General features: G+C 45.2%; 1 protein-coding gene across 7 annotated transcripts in view; it reads left to right on the top strand.

Moving 5' to 3' along the window:
- The window catches only part of TBL1X (transducin beta like 1 X-linked), a 214,863-nt gene that overhangs the window by 113,413 nt on the left and 81,961 nt on the right, over nt 1-19,489 (top strand). Inside the window, exon 3 of one of the 7 annotated variants that reach the window (XM_078064797.1) lies at nt 5,817-5,900. The exons of the other annotated variants lie outside the window; for them this stretch is intronic. The gene's annotated coding sequence lies outside the window, so the exon portion shown is untranslated. The remainder of the gene's footprint in view (nt 1-5,816; nt 5,901-19,489) is intronic. 7 annotated transcript variants of the gene reach the window in all.

Raw genomic sequence — 19,489 nt, 5'->3', positions numbered from 1 at the left:
TGAAGGGTACCCAGGATTTGTGTGGCAGCTCCTCAGTTGATGGCAGTGGAGAGGAAAAGGAATATCGCTCTTTACTTACCTTGATTCCTTCTGCAAAGACCCCATGTCCGGATCAGGTGACATTGTGAGGTCCTGGGGGTTGGGTTTTCCACATACCTTTTTGGGGGCACGTAATTCAACCATAACACCGTGCATTCTATTTCCTTCTCGGGTTCGGCACAACTGCCTGGCTGGAGTTGGTGGCTGAGGATCTTTCTGAGCGCCCTGGGGTCACCGCAGTGAGCAGGCAGAAGAGGGTCCCAGATGCAGGAGAGCAGGTGGATTCCCATGTCCGAGGTTGTGAGCCATGGATCTTTGAGTTTTTATGGGGACTTTGCTCGATTTTCAGAAGTGTTCCCTCAGAAGTCTCTGCTCTCGGCTTTCGCCTCTCCTCACTTCCTTGTGTGGCTCTGACCATATTACACTCCCGGTGCAATGGATTGAGTGACTTGTTTGTAATTCGGAATTTATTTTTGGTTGTAAGTCTCCCCCAAACTCAAGCCTGCCCATGAATATGTTACAGATTTTGCTCACAGATAGGAATATGGGATCGAGGGACGCCTGGGTGGCTCAGTCGGTTGAGCGTCCGACTCCTGGTTTTGGCTCAGGTCAGGATCTCAGGGTCATAAGATCGAGCCTCGGGGTGGAGTCTGCTTGAGATTGCCTCCTCCCCTCCCCTGCCCTCAAAAACAAAATTTTTTAAGACAAAAATATGTGGTTGACCAGCAAGATCTTGATTAGAAAATAAAACATGTTGTATATTGGAACACGAGGAAATGAGGTTTTTGGTTCTCTTCGTCGTCATCCTTTGAGACCTAGCAGTAGCACAAGCTGGGTGCTGTGCACGCACCCCCAGACGTTAGAGGTGGAAGAGATTGGACGCTGTGGACAAATAACCTGGGGTTTTATGGGGCCAGAGCTGGATGTGAGTCTCCAGGAGGAGTGCGCTTTACTGCCAGGCAGTCTTCCTCTAGAAAACGTGAATGAACCTTGGCACGGACCTCGTTCCTATTTCGTTTTCCCACTGGGGCTACCTGCTGGGCGAGGGAGAGGCATCAACCCTCTTGGGTTCACAGGAAAGCAGTAGCTGTTACTAAAAAATCGAGCGTGTGCTTTCGTACCGTCCTCTAGTTGCTAAGAGCTGATTTTGTGTTAACGCGGCAGAAGAACTAGCACAGAGGACCAGTTGTCCTACACCTGCTCCTTGGAGAACAGCGCAAGACGACCAGCGTCCCTTTGGAACTGGAGTGTGCAAGCAGCTACGGGAAGCGGTCTCTTTTATGTAAAGATGACGAGCGCTGGCCTTCTCGGGGTATTACTGAAACTTCCTTTGTGGGGGAATCCATAAAATGAAGAGGCGCTCATCTCTCCGGGACTGGTGATCATATACGTACCCCACAGAAGCGCAGGGGAGAGGGAGATACCCCAGTTCAATCTGAAACTCTCTGCTGTCGATGGACGCGTGAAACCGCCATCCGTGATGGGAAATCCGTGTCGGGCCCTGCTGTCTCTCGGAGTTGGAGCAGCAAAGCTCACTAGGATTTCATTTGCTTTTAACTACCTATGGTGGAGATCTAGCAGCTTAGAAAAAGTACCACAGAGAATGGTATCATTCCTTTGTAACAGAAGGATACTCTCCTCTCCACCTAGGTAATGTTGATGACCATTTCTCACCCCGGTTGGAAATGTTTGTTGACAAGTACTTAATTGACTCGTAAAACCCAAGAGGCCCATAAGCCTGTCCGTGTTGGGCTTAGATCCATGGAAAGCCATGTTTTTCCCTATAGCATTAACATAATACTATATCTGATTTTAATTCCGTGCAGCCAACACTTGGTGAGTGTCTCCTGTGTATCATGCACGGAAGGTGATACCAGTAAATGAAACTTAATTTTTTGTGGGATTGGATTGGATAGGACAGGCCTGAACACGGCCAGAGCCCTGACTGTTGTGCGAGCAGAGCGAAGGGTCTGATTCTGCTCGAGAGGGTGACAGAAGCTTCAGGACAGCATTGACGTTTCCGCCGGACCTTTCCAGAATGGAATTTTATCCAGAGGAGAAAGCAAAGGTTCTTCTTGGCGGAGGGAACAAACCCGTCAGGACACGTGGACTTAATTCCATGTGTGTGGGGGATCGCTGGAGGTTTTGCTCAGTAGAGGATGATGTCATAAATCAGTGTTTGGGGCGTTACTTCCGGTGTTGTTAGAGTCTGAGTCTCTGGGGGAGCCCCATTAGTGATTGGCTGTAGCAGAAATGCAGGGTGGGGGGCTGTTCAGGGCCTGGAGGGCAATACCCATGCACCCCACATTTGCATTCAGGTAATGCCCGTGCTCACGGTTGGGCCAGTGTGGACATTTGGGTCCAACAGGGCCAGGATTCGTGGCCACGTGGGGTTCTGTGGAGCTGTTCAGGAAGGGTGTAGTGAGTGAGGGTTGGCAGGAATGTCCTCCCCAGGCAGGGTACACATGAGAGTGTTCCCCCTTAATTCCGTGAATTGTGAAAGGTGAGAGAATAGCTGTCCAGCTTTGGGCAGCCTCTGTGGGGACAGAACTTGTTTCTGGAAGCAAGTGGTCAAGGCAGACCTAGCCACTGCTCCCAGAAGTGTAGCTGGGGGATGACACTCTAACAGGCACATAAGGCAGAGTGGTATCTTCTGTCCTGGCCCGCTCTTCACGTTTCTGTCGCTGTGCTCTTCCCCAGCCGCTGTGCTTCGGGCCCCTCTCCCACCTCTGTGACCACAGCTGGCGAGGAGGTGCCAGGTCTCCGGAGGACGGAAAGAAACCGCAGGGAACAAGGCACTGGAGTTGTAGCCCGGCCTACAAGTGTGTGCTTGTGTTAGATGGAAATATGGAATGTGTGTACGGGAGGTCAAAGGCATAACGACCATGTGATTTCCTTCTTTTCCTTCTATTATTTCACACGTTATCTTTTTTTTTTTTCAAGATTTTATTTATTTGAGAGAGAGAATGAGAGAGAGAGAGAGAGCATGAGAGGGGGAGGGTCAGAGGGAGAAGCAGACTCCCCACTGAGCAGGGAGCCCGATGCGGGACTCGATCCTGGGACTCCAGGATCATGACCTGAGCCGAAGGCAGATGCTTAACCAGCTGAGCCACCCAGGCGCCCCTCACACGTTATCTTTTTGGGGGAGAATATAATAAGCACAGTAGTATTCTGTGCTGTGTATGGTTCCCATGTATAGAACTTTCTAGAATGCCTCATACCAGTGCTGAAGCTAAGTTAGGTGACTTCAAGGCTGTGAAGAATATTCATAACCACGAAGTACAAATTCTGGGTACATCTTCGAGTTTCTCTTCTTCTTTTATTCTACTGCAGGGGCGTTTGAATATCCCCTTGTCTTGCCGCTAGTTCTCTGAGCAAGCTGAGTGATTTTGACCAGTGTGTTGTCTCTCTCGCACAAGCCCTTCCTCTTGATCTGAGAATTCCCGGGTCACAGAGCTTTGTGGTGAAATAGAATCAAGAGTAGTGACTGGTCCTGGATGCGGGGCTCATGTCCTTTGAATTTATCGCTCTGAAGTTGAATGTCAGTATATTTTTAAATGGTAGCTGATGAACTAGATAGTCAAAAGGTGACTTCTTTCACACTAAATGGATGCCAAGTATTGGGTAGAGTTGACTGCAATTTCTCTTTTTCTCGTATACAAACTCATTTCCATTCTTATAAGGTATCTGCTATTTAATGATAATAGGTCACATTTTTTCCCTTTACAGATGTGAGGATTTTAAGTGATTTAAGTCTCTTACATTTTTTTTTTCTTAAACGTTTTATTTTTAAGTAATGTCTGTACCCAACGTGGGGCTTGAACTCACAACCCCGAGATCAAGAGTCACATGCTCCACCTACGGAGCCAGCCAGGCGCCCCTCCTCTCTTACAGTTTCTAATAATCGGTCCCGGTTGGCTGCGTGTGGGACTGTAGAACTAGAGGTTCTAAAGGCAAACCTAGTTCTTGATTAGATACCGGAACGTTTGTCATTATGCGCGTTGACATGCCTACCAGTCGCTGTAAACGAGGAGGCTCGCTGCGTGAGTTGTTGAGTGATACACTGGAGAGATCTCCAAGTAAATGAAGATTTCCTTTGCTTTTCAGCCACCCTGAACGGTGAGAATAAAAGCAGGTGAATAAGTGTGTATACAGATTTGCGCTTCTGACTGTTCTTCTGGACAAACCAATCTTTCTCCTTTAAGGGAAGCCATTTCAGAATTTCTAATTAATTCTTCAAGCGGACTCATTACTGGGACTGGAGAAAGAGCTCATTATAGTAATGGTTTCTCATCCGTTCTATGGTTTGATGTCACAGACCCTGGGGCCAGGCTAAGCTGTAGTTCTGGTGTCTCTTACTGATCTGAAACCCACAGCACCACCTTTGTTTTTAGAATAATTATCTAGTGGTTTTTATAAATGTAATAAAAATCGCACTGCTTTACAAAAGCTAAAAATGCATATATGGACACAGATTTGGATCCCAGTAACATAAAACACACCTATACGTGTACATTTGTGGACGGCATTTTGTAACCCCTAAAATACCAAATCTGTAGTTTGAAATCTGCTATGTCCTCTCTCTCCAGTCCTACCTGAACCCCAGGTGTGTCTCCAGACACGAAGGGAAAGGTGGAGGCACATGTCAGTGCTGTTGAGCTGGGGCATCTTTCTGAGTGGGGAACAGCCGAGGTCAAACGTAGGACCAAAGCCAATCAGAGGCACTTTGCCTCCCAGCAGATTTGGCGAGAGAGTAAGAGCCAAGCTCACGGTTAGTGGTTGTGTTCGTTTCCCAGGACTACCTTAACAAAGTGTACCACACATTGCGTGACTTAGAACAGCAGAGATTTAGGGACGCCTGGGTGGCTCAGTTGTTAAGCGTCTGCCTTCGGCTCAGGTCATGATCCCAGGGGTCCTGGGATCGAGCCCCACATCGGGCTCCCTGCTCTGCGGGAAGCCTGCTTCTCCCTCTCCCACTCCCCCTGCTTGTGTTCCCTCTCTCGCTGTGTCTCTCTCTGTCAAATAAATAAATAAAATCTTTAAAAAAAAAAAAAAAAGAACAGCAGAGATTTATTCTCTCGCTTCTGGAGACCCGAAGTCTGACGTCAAGGTATCGCCAGGACCGCCCACCCTCTGAATGAGGGCTGTAGGGGAGAGGATCCTTCCTTTTCTTTCCTGGCTTCCCGTGTGGCTGCCAGGAACCCTGGGCATTCCTGGACTTGTAGAACCATCCCTCCATCCTCTGCCTTCTCCGTGTGTGTGTGTTTTCACAGCAGTGGTATGGATCAGGGGCACACCCCACTCCGTCTGACCTCATCTTGATGAATTCCATCTGCCATGACCGCATTTCTAAATAAGATCTCATTCTGCAGGGGGCTGGGACTTGCAGACTCTCTTTTGGAGAAGACACAGTTCAACCCAGAGTAGTGGTCATTCCCCACACCTTCTCATCCCACCGTGCCTTTCCTCTCCCAGGAACCCCCGCCCCCCCCCCCCCCCCCCGCCCCGCTACTCCCAGGTGGCCACCCAGCCATGCATGACGCGTGCCCGCGGCCATTAGACGTTTTTACAGGCCAAGCGAAGAAGTCCAGTTAAAAATTCTTTGTCTTTAATAAAATGAGCATGTAAATACAACAGCGCTCCATGTGCAGTGTTCCGTGAAAGGTCAAGGCCGCTGCAGTCTTGGTATGTAGGAGCATATTCAAGCGATGAGGTCAAAAGCCAGGCAGAGGCTAGAATTGACTTGGTGGACTTTCTCTTTCATGTTTCCCTGCCAGGGGTCTGCAGATTCCAACAGTCTGCCCGCCAGGAGGGGAGTTTTGGATAATCCCAGTTCACAGAGGTGCACGGTGGCGTTTCTGGTATGTCCGCTTCACGGCTTTGTGCACTGACTCAGACTTCCCGCTTGGGAACCTGCTCTCTCTCACGCTGCCTGACGAGGCTTCTTCACACGACTGAGCAGGAGGAATGAGCCCGGGTCCTGGTGACAATGTCATCTGTGGGCCCGCTCGCCTTGTCCCCTGGAGTACTCTGTGATCCAGCCACACAGCAAGGACTCTTCAAGGCCCCTGGCCGCCGGGGGGCGGGGGGTGGGGTGAGCGGGCAGAGCCTGGCGGTTCTGAGCGCACCCCCCGTCCTGTTCTAACCATGGGGGGGGCAGGAAGAGGAACAGCTGTGCCCGTGGGGTCTTGGCGCCTGGAATCCGAAGGCGCGTCCATGGGGTCTTGTCCAGTTTTCTGTGAAAGAGATTATACCGCGAGTGAGTCTTTGATGCGGAGTTAGACATCTTTCAAGACTCTCTGGCTCTTTGGAGGGAGACGTGTTAAATAACACATCTGCTCAAAAATGCTCTGTATTTGCAAGTCTCTGAGCATGGAAGGTGAAACCTGGACCTTGGAATTTCCTCTCTCTCTGCATTGTTGGTGGTTTCAGGTAGTAAACAGGAGGTAACCGGGTGTTCTGTCCCCGAATTCACCCCTTGGAGACAGACTGGGGGCCTGGGAGGATCAGCTGACAGTAGCAGTTTTGACAACAGGGAATATGATTTCGCATCATAATTACACTCCCCAAACAAGATCCAGCTTCATAATTAGAGTCCCAATTAGAGCGTGTATGCATCCATCAGTTCTGTCCATTCTGGCCATTAATGTCAGACTCACGAGAAAGGCAACCAGACAAACTAGAATTCTGCTTTGGAGGTAAAAAATCTAAATTCTGTTGACATGAGGTAACATAAGTAGCTTAAAGCCACAAAGGGACTCTTTCAGGCAAATCTGCTGTTCTGTGGTGATGCAAAATACAGCCCAGCTTCTTGAGTTTTTATGTCAAGAATTTGCTAAAATAAATCAGACAAGTTTAGGGTTTACCTCATAGGAAAGCAAGAACTTGAAGCAGGAACTTGTCTTCTCATCTAATGAAAAATATTGCTTGTACCATTTGGACGTGGAAATGCTTAGCTGAGGGGAGCAAGGTATTTGCTGGGGATTTAGGGGGAAAAAATATCAGTGTGGTTTCTAAGGCTGCATGAATCTGGGAGGTAAATGACTTACCCAATAGACACAGATTTTACTCTTAAAAGAGAGCTATTTGAGGAGTGCCTGAGTGGCTCCGTGGGTTAAGCGTCTGAGTGTCGGTTTTGGCTCAGGTCATGAGATGGAGCCCCATGTTGGGCTCTGCACTCGGTGTGGAGCCTGCTTGAGATTCTCTTTCTCCCTCTCCTTCTGTATCATACCCCCCCCCCCCCCCACACCGCTCCCTGATGTCTCTCTGTCTCAAAAAAAAGAGAGAGAGAGGTAGAGAACTATTTGATGGTGGCAAGATAGATCCATTTACTTTGGGTCTTTGTATGCTTGCGCGAAGGCAAACAAATGGAATTAAATAGTAATTGTTGGCTTGGAGGTGGTGGACGGGGAGTGGATGGATAGGGTTAGTTTCTAGGCCAGATTCCTTCGTTTCTCCTAGTATACTCCAGTTTTAGCCCCTGTATTATTTATCCATTGATGTGTAACAAATAATCCCAACATCAACAGCTGAAAGTTACAAACATTTAGTATTTCTTACTGGTTCTGAGAGGAATCCAAGTGCAGATGAGCTGGATGGTCTGGTCCAGGGTGTCTCATGAGTTGTAGTCCTGTTGTTGGCCCTGGCTGCAATCTTTGAAAATTGTCCCAGCTGGAGGATCTGTTGCAAGCTCATTCATGTGTGAGCAAGTTGGCGGGAAGCTTCAGTTCCTCACCTTGTGGGCCTCTCTTCAGGGCTGCTCATGACCTGGCTTCCCCCCAGAGTGAGTGCTCCATATGAGAAAAATGAATGTAGAGGGGAAGAGGGAGTGGGAGAGAAGGAGATAGAGAAAGAAAGTGCTGGAAACCATAGTAGTTTCGTACCTACTTGCAGAAGTGACATACCGTCAATTCCGCCATGTTCTGTTGGTCACACGGACCGATCTTGGTAAATGTGGGTTGGGCTAGGTCAGGGTTTGAATACCAGGAGGTGGACTCATTGGTGCCATCTAAGAGGGTGCCTTATTCTTCTACACCCAAACATTTACATCTTGGTTAGAGAATTTCTCCTTTGAGTACATTACAGATTATCAAAAAATGCTGGAAGGGGTACCTGGGTGGCTCAGTCGGTTAAGCGTCAGACTCTTGATTTTAGCTCAGGTCATGGTCTCTCAGGATTGTGAGAGCCCGTTGGGCTCCGTGCTCAGTGGGGAGTCTGCTTGAGATTCTCTTTCTCTCTCTCTCTGCCTGCCCCCCTCTCAAATAAATAAATAAATCTTTTAAAAAAATGCTGGAGAAATTCTTTGTTTATTTAGCCATGCCCATGGCATAACCTTTGGAACCATTAGAACCTACCTATAAAACTCTCACTTTACTACATAGCAGTTAGTTAAAGAACAATGATTATGTGCTTATTTTGTGCTCTTAATTTTATTCTTGGACAGAAAAATCGTTTTCTCGTTTCCGTTTTGTACAGACATACTGTACAAAATCGTTTTCCCTCCAATCAAATGGAAGCATTTGTTGAGTCCCTAATGGATGAGCCTTGTCAGTGCCCATCTTCACTGTGTATCCCTGTTAATCTTCCAGTTACTGTCAGGATTGCTGCCCATCCAAACACTCCTGCTGCCCCAAGACATTTAGGAAATGTTGACCTTTCCCTTTCAAGATAATGAAATTGAATTACCTTCTTTACTGTCTTCTCTGCAGAGTTAACAAAAGAAAGATCCATGAGATTTCCCCACCCAAATGTTCCCAAAGTTTACAGAATTTTATCTCTTTCGAAAATTTTTCAAAATTTTTATTGCTAATTCAAGCGTGGTTGACTTACTAGTTTCAGGTATACACCATAGTGATTCAACAGTTACACACATTATGAAATACTGTGATCAGTGTAGTTACCGTCTGTCCCCATACAAAGTTATTGCAGTATTATTGGCTGTATTCCCTATGCTGTACTGTTCATCCCTGTGACTTATTTATTCTGTAATTTGGAAGTTGGTACCTCTTAATCCCCTTTACCTATTTCGTCTATCCCCCCAACCACCTGCCCTCTGGCCAATCACTAGTTTAGTTTGTTCTCTGTATTTGTGAGCCTGTCTCTTTTATTTTTATTTATTTATTTTTATTGCTGTTGTTTGTTCATTTTGTTTTTTAGATTCCACATGGAAGTGAAATCACGTGGTATTTGTCTTTCTCTGGCTGATTTCACTTAACCTAGTACACTCTAGATCCAGCCATGTTGTCATGAATGGCAAGATTTTCACTCTTTTATATGGCTAAGTAGTATTCCATCGTGGGTATATAGCCCATCTTCTTTATCTGTTGGTAGACACTTGGGTTGCTTGCATATCTTGGCTATTGTAAATAATGCTGCAGTAAACATAGGGGTGCCTGTATCTTTTCAAATTAGTGTTTTTGTATTCTTCAGGTAAATACCCAGAGTAGAATTATTGGACCATGTGGCACTTCTATTTTTAGCTTTTTGAGGAACCTCCATACTGTTTCAGCAGTGGTCACGCCAATTTACATTCCCACCAAGAGTGCACAAGGGTTTCTTTTTCTCCATATCCTTGCCAGCACTTGTTGTTTCTTGTCTTTTTCATTCTAGCCATTCCAACTTGGGTGAGGCGATAGCTCTTTGTGGTTTTGATTTGTATTTCCTTGATCGGTGATTTTGAGCATCTTTCCATGTGTCTGTTGGCCATCGATGTCCTCTTTGGAGAAATGTCTGTTTATGTCTTCTGCCCATTTTTAATTGGATTATTTGTTTTTTGGGTTTTGTGTGTTTTTACGTATTTTGGATTAACCCCGCTTTGGATATATCACTTGCAAATATTTTCTCCCTTTCAGTAGGTTTTGTTTTGCCTTCTCGTTTTGTTGATGGTTTTCTTTGCTCTGTAAAAGCTTTTTAGTTTGATGTAGTCTCAATTGTTTATTTTTGCTTTTATCTCCCTTGCCTGGGGAGACATATTCCGAAAAATATTGCTAAGGCCACTGTCCAAGAGATTACTGCCTATGTTTTCTTTTAAGAGTTTTATGGTTTCAGTTCTCACATTTAGGTCTTTAATCCACTTAGAGTTTGTTTTTGTGTATGTTTAAGAAAGTGGTCCAGTTTCATTCTTTTGCATGTAGCGCTCCAGTTTTCCCAACACCATTTCTTGAAGAGACTCTTTTTTTCCCACTGCATATTCTTGCCTCCTTTGTTACAGAGGATTTGACCATAGATAATTGTGGGCTCATTTCTGGGCTTTCCATTCTCTTCCGTTTGATCTGTGTGTCTATTTTTGTGCCAGTACCATACTGTACAAAATTTTCTCTTACTCATGATTTCAAAGATAAAGCATCTCTATGCTCTTTGCTCATGCAGCGCTAAACTCATTCCTTCCTTCCTTCGGCAGATACTGAGAACTTGTGTGCACCAGGTGTTGGGCGATGCCCTGGAGACATGGCTGTAAGGGGTGGGTTAGAGTAATAAAGGCAGACATTTTTGAACAGTAATTTAAGGCACATCAGATGTAGAGAAATGAACCTGGTGAGGAGGAGTTCCGTTTTACGAAGTCAGGACACTCAGGATGACTTCATGAACATTTCATAGGATGCTGATTTTCGAGTTGAGAAGGAATCTTTAAGATTCTCGTCTAGCTCTCGTGTTTTCTGGGCAAGGCAGCTGCCGTCCAGAGAGGGGAGTGCCTTTCCTGAGTGGAGAGCCCCAGACTGAGAGCTCGGAGCCCCAGGACATCATAAGCAGGAGCTAGGTCACATGGTGTCTGTCAGCATCTGGAAGGTCAGAAGCTTCTAGGTGATGTATTCACCTGCACTTCTGAGTTCTGGTGCCAGATGGGAAGGCCTTATCTTGCCCTAAATGTGGCCGGTTGCTTTGGCCTGAAGCTTGGGGGTACCAGACTTTACTGTGAGTGGCCGTGACCTAGTTCTTGAAGGGCGTTTCCCCCTTTTTGCTCTAAGCTTTTCCTTGAAGGATTTTCATCCCTGTTATTCAAGTCTGGCTAAGGGGAATAATCCAAAGGGTTAAGGCAGGGGAGGAAGCTGAAAATAAAAATGGAATAATAAAGAGAAGAGCATTTTGAATGGTGGAAATGGGAAACCTATATAAAAGTTACAACTTGGTAAGAGTAGGTAGGTGTTTCCTCTGGGAAAGGCTAACGATCTTCATGTGTTGAGGATTTGCAGTGAGGCGGACTCATTACTACGAACGCGTTCTTGGTGGCAGCCTGCAGGAACAGCTGTTGACCCAGATTGGGTTGGTTGGTCCATGTACGTGCGCAGGTTCTCTCCCCTCATGGCTCACAGGGGCCCCTGCTTCTGTGATGGATTCTCTCAGGCACCGGCCAGCCGTCTGACCCGCAGGATGGGGACCCAGGGCTGGTCGGTATCAGACAGCATCGGGTAAACGGGGGAATCACAAGAAATGATACTCCTATACATTATTATAAAACTTTTTTATTCATCGTATTTCAGACTGTTTTTTTCAGGTTCCACCCGTTTTTTCATTCATGTCCTTTTTCTGTGCCAGGATCCCACTCCGGGCACCATATTGAATTTAGTCGTGCTGTCTCCTTATGTGTTCTGGGCTGTGACAGTTTTCACACTTTACTTTTTTTTTTTTTTTTTAACGACCCTGATCGTTTTGAGGAACGCTGCGCATGCGTTTTGTAGAATGTTCTTCAGTTTGGGTTTGGCTGATGTTTTTCACTTGATCAGATTGGGATTAGGAGTTGTAGGGACAAAACCCACAGAGGTCAAGAGCCCTGTGCTCACATCCTATCAAGGGTATGTGCCGTGCACATGCCGTATGTGTAATGTGCCAAACCTGGTCACTTGCTGGTGGTGGATGCCGGGGGTCTCTGATTATGCAGTTACTGTTTTTCCCTTTCTCTGTGCAGTTCTTTCAGAGCCCACACTCAGGGCAAACGTGAAGCTTCACCTCCTGGGGATTGTTTGTGTTTTAGGTTAAAGTACACCAAGTGCAGGTTTATTCACCAACCTCTCGATAGAAGGGGATAGAGCTTTTTCTTGTACTGCGGATCCGGGTCAACTCTTGTCATAAACTGAACCCATGATGCTTCCTCTGTCATTTCCAGTGTCAGCTTCTTTAAAGCGGAGTGGGAGCCGGGAGGGATTTGTGGAAGCATCTCTGTGCAGAATGCACCCACGAATTTATTGCCTTTTCCCACGAGTGTTCTCCTTTGTCCGCCGTACGGCCATCTCGACGACGCATTTGTGTTTGGGGGTCTGTCTCGGGTTGGTCTCATTGTAACAGAGCATCGCAGGTGGTTTTGGGAGGAAAGAAAGCTTTGCACGCCCAGTTCATAGGTTGGTACAATATCAAGTTACTTTCCACAGATGCACGTAGCAGGTCCGGCTGGCACGAGCGAGTCTGGTGGCCAGGGGACACGGGGTCTTCATGAAGCACGCAGGTGTGCACTCCGGCGGGGAGGCCCCGGGCCTGCGGGGAAGGAAGGGGGCCCCAGTGCGGTGAGCTCCGGGCCCGTGGGCAGCTGTCGGCACGTCTGTGGAGTGCACAGTCCCGGTTAATTCAGCGAGAAAATCAAATTGGAGGCCTCGTTAAGAGACCTTCTCCTCTATGTATTTTTAGAAGCAGCAAATATCAATCATAAATATTTAACGTAGTGTTTATAGACCTGAGCATCATAAAACTTCAAAAAGGTGACTCAGAGGAGGTCGGTGTGTATACCTAGGGGAAGAAAAGAATTTCCCCAACACATTACACGATAGAAGGAAAAGCATCATTGATGTTTTTAGAAAAGAAATAAATAGTAAATAGCTATCTTACCTATCTTCTTAATATTCACCAGATGTGGAACCTAGTAATTGTTCTTTGCTTGCCAGGGTTTTCGTAAGTCTTTTCTGATTTTAAAAATGATGTGCTGTGAGCAATTTGAAAAAATAAAATAGCGTGGAAAGAAACTAGACACCTCTAAACCCACCCATGGAAGTTCCCCATCAGCGTTCTGGTATATTTTTTCCTAAATGTTTATAAATGTGTGGGTGTACCAAACTCTATATTCAGCTTTCTCATGCTTATCTGCCACTTAACCTTACAGAGTAAGCATTTGGTCATCTACCAACATTTAATGAAAATATTTTTATGCATCTCTCCTGTCAAGTTCGTGTACTGTAATTTATTTAACACATGTAGTTGGAGATTTAGATTGCTTCCAATTTTTGCTTTAGGATAGCTTGCTTGAAATAGAATTGTAGGGCTCTTGAGACCCATTACCAAATTGCTTTCCTGAAAGGTTGTTCCAATTGTATAGTATTGGGAGCTCGGGGGGGGGGGGGGGGGTTGGATAGACCTCTCAAGCGGTTCCCATGATGGTGGTCAGCTGAGCTGGGAATGCATGGCATCTTTTTATATATATATTTGCATTTCTTTGATTACTAATGAGGTGGACTATTTTATCTTGTTTGTCAGCCATTTGCATTTTTTTTTTTTTCCTGTGAATTGGACAAAAGCCCTTTTAAAAGGCACACCTCAGGTTCTTTCTTTGAACATGACACTTTCTGGATTTTCCTTGAATGCCAATTGTTTCAAGGATTTGCAATGTCAGAGTTTGAGCTAAATGGGTCATTTCTGCTCTTTGCTGGCACATTAGTCCCCTGACTTGAGCCTGTGAATTTACATACTAGGGCTGCATTTTTAAACAGGATCTATGTCCACAAAGCAGGAAGGAAGTTAGCAGATTAATTTACTAAGGTTATTCCTCCACATGTGTTTCTAATGTCATTGGTGCGACCCGCTTTCCTTCAAGGAGTCCCTGTGTACCAGAGGTAAGACCACCGGTTATCATGTGAGTTGATGTGTGCAAATGTTACAAAGACACGTGGATTCCGCTCATCTTCTCTTTCCTAGTATGCTTATCAAAAGTCAGTATTTTTATAGAATGACAGCTGTAGGAAAAGCACAGATTCTTATGTTAGCCAATAAAAGATTTTTAAAATATAATTATAAATTGGCAAACTTGCCAATTTGTTTCTACTCATCATTAGCCAAAGTTCAGTGTTTCCAAAGGATGTGTGTATACGCATGACTGTGTGTATATGTGTGACATATGTCTTCTTATGCAAATGAGTTAATCGAGTATCTACTTTGTGACAAGCTCTGTGCTGTGTGAAGCACTGAGCCATTTTATCATATGCTCGGCACGCGTCATTTTCTAAAGCGCTCTGAAGTCCTTATTCAAAGAAATGCTATGATAATACTGGGGTGGGATACCTGTCCTTTTACAACATTACAGATGTAGCGTCTTAGTGGGGTCTGTGTATTTTTGCTCAAAAGTACGTTGACTAGGGAAGAGGCTGCTAGCCAGGGCTTGAATGAGTCATTTCCTGCCAGGTTTCAGTAGATGAGATGATCCATGGGGAAATGGCCATATTTCTCCAATATGGGGCATTTCCTTAGGACTCGAGATTCCATTTCCTCTCTGTGTTTTCCTACCCTAGACCGGGAGTTTTCTTTGCTCTGTGGTATGCAATAGGCACAGAAGTCGAGAACGGGGAACAGGAGCCTTCTCTCACGTTCCTCTCCAAAACGTGCTCAAGGTCGGTGACTTTGAATTTGAACTCCATTTCACAGGGCGTATGGGTGTGCTCGCACAGTGCCCTCCTCGGTGCCGCTCCATCATATGGGCGGCGTTTTATTGGTTCCACATGGAACTGAAGGCGGCAGTACTATTCCTGTTACTCAAACAAAGACCGTTGAGCGCACGGTTTGCATCACTGAGCGGATGCACGCCGTTGCCCGCCCCCCTCCAGCCCGAGGCTCGAGACCTGTCCGCGTTGATTCTGCACTGCATGTCATGGCTGGGGCTTCATTCAGTCTTGAAGTGATCCCTGAAAGTTAGGGACAGAGGAGGTCATACCTGCAAGGAGATTTACTATAACGGTAATAACAAGAGTACCTACCGGTAGTCCTGGCGAAGATGTTTTGTTCCCCCAGTCTTCGTTGCCTTTGTGTTCCCGTGGCCACGCGCGAGGAAGCGGGACACAGGTATTGTGACGTCACCCCCGTTTTAGAGATGAGGGAGCTTCAGCCAACCTGGGTCCTTACCTGGAAATGAGACTTGTGCCACCTGCTGGGCCAGGGAGCTCCAAAATCAAAACCTGGGTCCTTACCTGGAAATGAGACCTGTGCCACCTGCTGGACCAGGGAGCTCCAAAATCAAAATGTATAACGTGCACAGACGTAAGCCTTGGGCTGTTTGCTCACCCCGTGGGTGACCTGCCGACGACCTCGGCATTCTGAGGCTTACAGGCTTTTCACCTATGCTTTGCTCAGGTGTCTGATGGAACTTCTAGTAATTCACAATATTAAAAGTAACTTCAAACAGAAAATTGCCTTTTTTTTTTTTTTTTAGAGATTTTATTTATTCATTTGAGACAGAGAGAATGAGAGAGAGAGAGAGCACATGAGAGGGGGGACGGTCAGAGGGAGAAGCAGGCTCCCTGCCGAGCAGGGAGCCCGACGCGGAACTCGATCCCGGGACTCCAGGATCATGACCTGAGCCAAAGGCAGTCGCTTAACCAACTGAGCCACCCAGGCGCCTGAAAATTGCTTTTTTTTTTTTTTTCCAATAGAAAGCTAGTCTTCAACTAGAACGGTTTGTGATTATTAATGTGTTTCGAATTGGTCAAGAAATAAAGATGTTATGGCATATAATTTAAAACATTGGCAGTGGTCACAGTTAAAACAAGAATCATGTGACCTAAACAACTCTCTGCTTTCATCTTGGTGACTACCATCAGCATGTTGGAGCCTAAGGGCACTGTAGAGCAATCTCCATGGGTGCTGTGCAGTAGAAATAGAATGGGAGCCCCAAATGTAATTTTCTAGTAGCCACAATACAGAGGAAAAAGAAACCAGTGAAATTAATATTGCAACATATCTTAACATATATCAGGTTAATATTGCAATACATAATTTAATATGTAGTAATGTAATAATATATTCTATTTGACTCTCACTCCATTTCAACAAGTGATCCCTATGAAAAATTATCCACGAGATACTTTTTCTTTTTTTCTACGGTCTCATCTGTGAAATTCAGTGTGTAATTTGCATTTGCAGTCCATGCTGTAAATGTGGACTCGTGAGTCGGTCCAGTCTGAGACTCTGAGCTCCAGTATCTGTCTAAAATTGTGAAAATTAGCTCATGATATGAAAAGTAATTTTCAAGAAGAAACATAATACTATTTTTAGGAGGAGATAGTTTTAAACTTTGATAATTTATTAATATGAGGAATTGGTCCAGAAAAAAAAATGTGGGCATATAATTAAAAAATCTGCATGTGGACCAATTACAGAGGAATCATCTGGCCTAGAAAGTCCCCATATCCCTCTATCCTGCAGACCCACAATCAAAGGATTTTTCTTAGTAGCCATGCTGACCTGCTGTGTCCAGTAAGGTGGCTACTAGCCACGTGGAGCTATGGAGTACCCGAAATTTACAGTTAAAACAAGAATCATGTGACCTAAGCAGACTTTAAAATTGTATTTCCTTTTTTTTTATTTCATTTTAGTATGTTATGTTAATCACCATACATTACATCATTAGTTTTTGATGTAGTGTTCCATGATTTGTTGTTTGCGTATAACACCCAGTGCTCCATGCAGAACGTGCCCTCTTTAATACCCATCACCAGGCTAACCCATCCCCCCACCCCCCTCCCCTCTAAAACCCTCAGTTTGTTTCTCAGAGTCCATAGTCTCTCATGGTTCGTCTCTCCCTCTGATTCATTGATTTAAGTTTAAACATCAACACTTAGTTATCGGAAAACGTTTAAGTATGTTGGGAATCACGGAGATAATGTGATCTGGGTTTTCCCCTGTACATTTTCTGAACTGTAATAGCAGTCATGTATTTCCAGTGAAAATTTAGTTTCCTCATCGAGATGTGCCATAAGTAAAAAATACATAGACGTTGGGGATTTTGGAGATTGAGTTGGAAAAAGGAATGTAGAAGATCTCAGTAATTTTCGATATGGAGTACATGTTAATGCTATTTTGCATATATGTTAGGTTAAATTTAAATGTATTAGGAAAAAAAACTTTACAGGTCTCTCTTAACATTTTTAAAATTTAAAGCTATATAGAAGCTGACCTATTTCTGTTGGACAGTGCCGGTCTCCATCAGAGTTCTCCTATAACAAACGAAGGAAGTGATGCTCGAAATTACAGGCTCTGGGTTAATGATCAAATCCCAGACCCCGCTTTCACTCTCCCCTTTGGAAAAGCATTCGGTACACTCCAGTGAGTTAACTTGATGATTTGTTCGGCTCAGTGTTGGGCCATTTTCAAGCCTGGCCACCTCACCTTACCTCCACCAAGCTCCCCGGTATCGCGAGTTGGCCATGAGAAGGCAAGGCTCATCTCACTTGAATGAAAGGGAGCGCTCTGTCCACAGTTTTTCTTACCTCCACAGCATCCTTGTGAGATAAAGAAGGTGAATCCCATTGTACACTCAAGAGGAAGGGTGTCAAACAGGTTAAATCATTGGCCCTGACAAAGGAAACTTACAAGTTCAGAGTCAGGGATTGAGCCTAGGGATGCTTCCTCTGATGAAGGCCCCCTTTTCAAGGTTTGTTTAGGTGGTACCACACCCCAGGGCTCTAACGAAATAAAATTTGGTGCCAAATCCAGAAAAATAAGTCACCAAATGGAGCAGCAGGTGATACTTGTTTATTGCAGCACAGTAATTTTAAGAAGGCAGCCATGAAGCTTCATATTTGACTTCTCATAGTCATTGGCCGGAACTGGGTCGCGTGGAAAACGGGTCCTTTGGGGAGCGTGTGGCCATGGGCCCACATGAAGTCCAGCTGTCCTGTCGTCCAAGGATGAAGGGGGAAATGGGTGAGGAGAGACTAGCTGACTCGGCTCTGGTCCCTGCTGCCTCTCTGGTGAAGGTGGCTTTTTACTAAAACACCACATGTTAGATGCAGAATTCTAGACCAGGGGAGCCATATGTGGTGTGGCGGGAGCTTCGACAAAGGACATCTCTGTCCCATCTGCTGAAGCTCAGCTGTGAGCATTTTCTGTCTCTTGCCCCCACTACTTACTCTTGAGTTTCTGCCAGGTGACCAGAGACCTCTTTCTTTGTCCACAAAACGGAGTAGGATCTCCCCTGTGTTCTAAGGGCAGAGTGGAGTAGCCAAGATGAAAGGGAGAGTTTCTCTTGTCTTTCCTATCCTAGGTCAGACGTAATCTCATGCAGTGCTGGGAGATGACATGAGTGCATGTTGTCTATATCGTGAGCTTCCTGCACAGGAGGGACTTGATCTTCTGTCTTTGTGATCTTCCCCTCACACCCCCACCCGGCATGTTGCATAATGTTTGTACCCATTAAGCTCTCGATGAACACTTCTGTTCTTCAGTCATTTGCATTCACTTCATCTCTCAGCGTAAAACATTCAGCCACTTAGCATGTATTTATTGAGCACCTACTTGTGTGTACATCAGGAACTATTTTAGATGCAGGGAATATAGAAGTGAACAAAGCGGACAAAAATCTTTCATTCTGGTGGGCTGAAAAATATGTGCTCTGTGTGACACATTAGCTGTGGTGCTAAAAATGAGAGCCTATGAAATCACTTTGCTATCATTTAGATTGCATTTTATAGATTTCAGGGGTCGGCAGTATTTATCAAAGAGCAGACACTAACAATCATACACGCCTCCGCCTCTGCCACCAAAGAAGAATACAGTAAAAGGTTTGAAGTATTGGTTACTTTTATTTTTTTTTATTTTTTAAAGATTTTATTTATTTATTTGAGAGAGAGAGAGAATGAGAGAGAGTGAACACATAAGAGGGGGGAGGGTCAGAGGGAGAAGCAGACTCCCTGCCGAGCAGGGAGCCCGATGCGGGACTCGATCCAGGGACTCCAGGATCATGACCTGAGCCGAAGGCAGTCGCTTAACCAACTGAGCCACCCAGGCGCCCCTGGTTACTTTTAGTGATTCTGGTATATTTGAATTATTTTTTTGTGATTTTTCAGCTGTGTAATTAGAAACTCAAGTTTTTTAAATTCTCGTTTGTTTTCGAGAAAGGGATAAAATACCATTTTCTGTTATATAATATTACTTGGTTGAAAAAAAAACCACACACTTTTTAATGTACCTTTGCCAATTAGAAAAATTGTAAGTGAAATTGATTTCTCTTGGGGTTTGTGTAGAAATTAGCAAACATAATGCTTTTCCCTGAGCGTGATCTCGTTTAAACTACCGAGAGGTTTGTAATCATGGCAGGTTGAATGAGGTGAGCTGATTAATAAGAAGCCCCTGATTTTGTTTTAATAGCATGTTCTGACCCAATAAGGAGAATTCAGGCTCTGTTTTCTTACAGTGCTGATGCTGTTAAAACGTATGCAAATGGAGCACTTTTATTAAAATTACCAAGGCTTTGGTAGTATTTTGC

Source organism: Halichoerus grypus, chromosome X (assembly GCF_964656455.1).
Source record: "Halichoerus grypus chromosome X, mHalGry1.hap1.1, whole genome shotgun sequence".
Lineage (NCBI taxonomy): Eukaryota > Metazoa > Chordata > Mammalia > Carnivora > Phocidae > Halichoerus > Halichoerus grypus.
The sequence above is the reverse complement of the archived record's forward strand: the minus strand, read 5'-3'. Positions and strand labels throughout refer to the sequence as shown.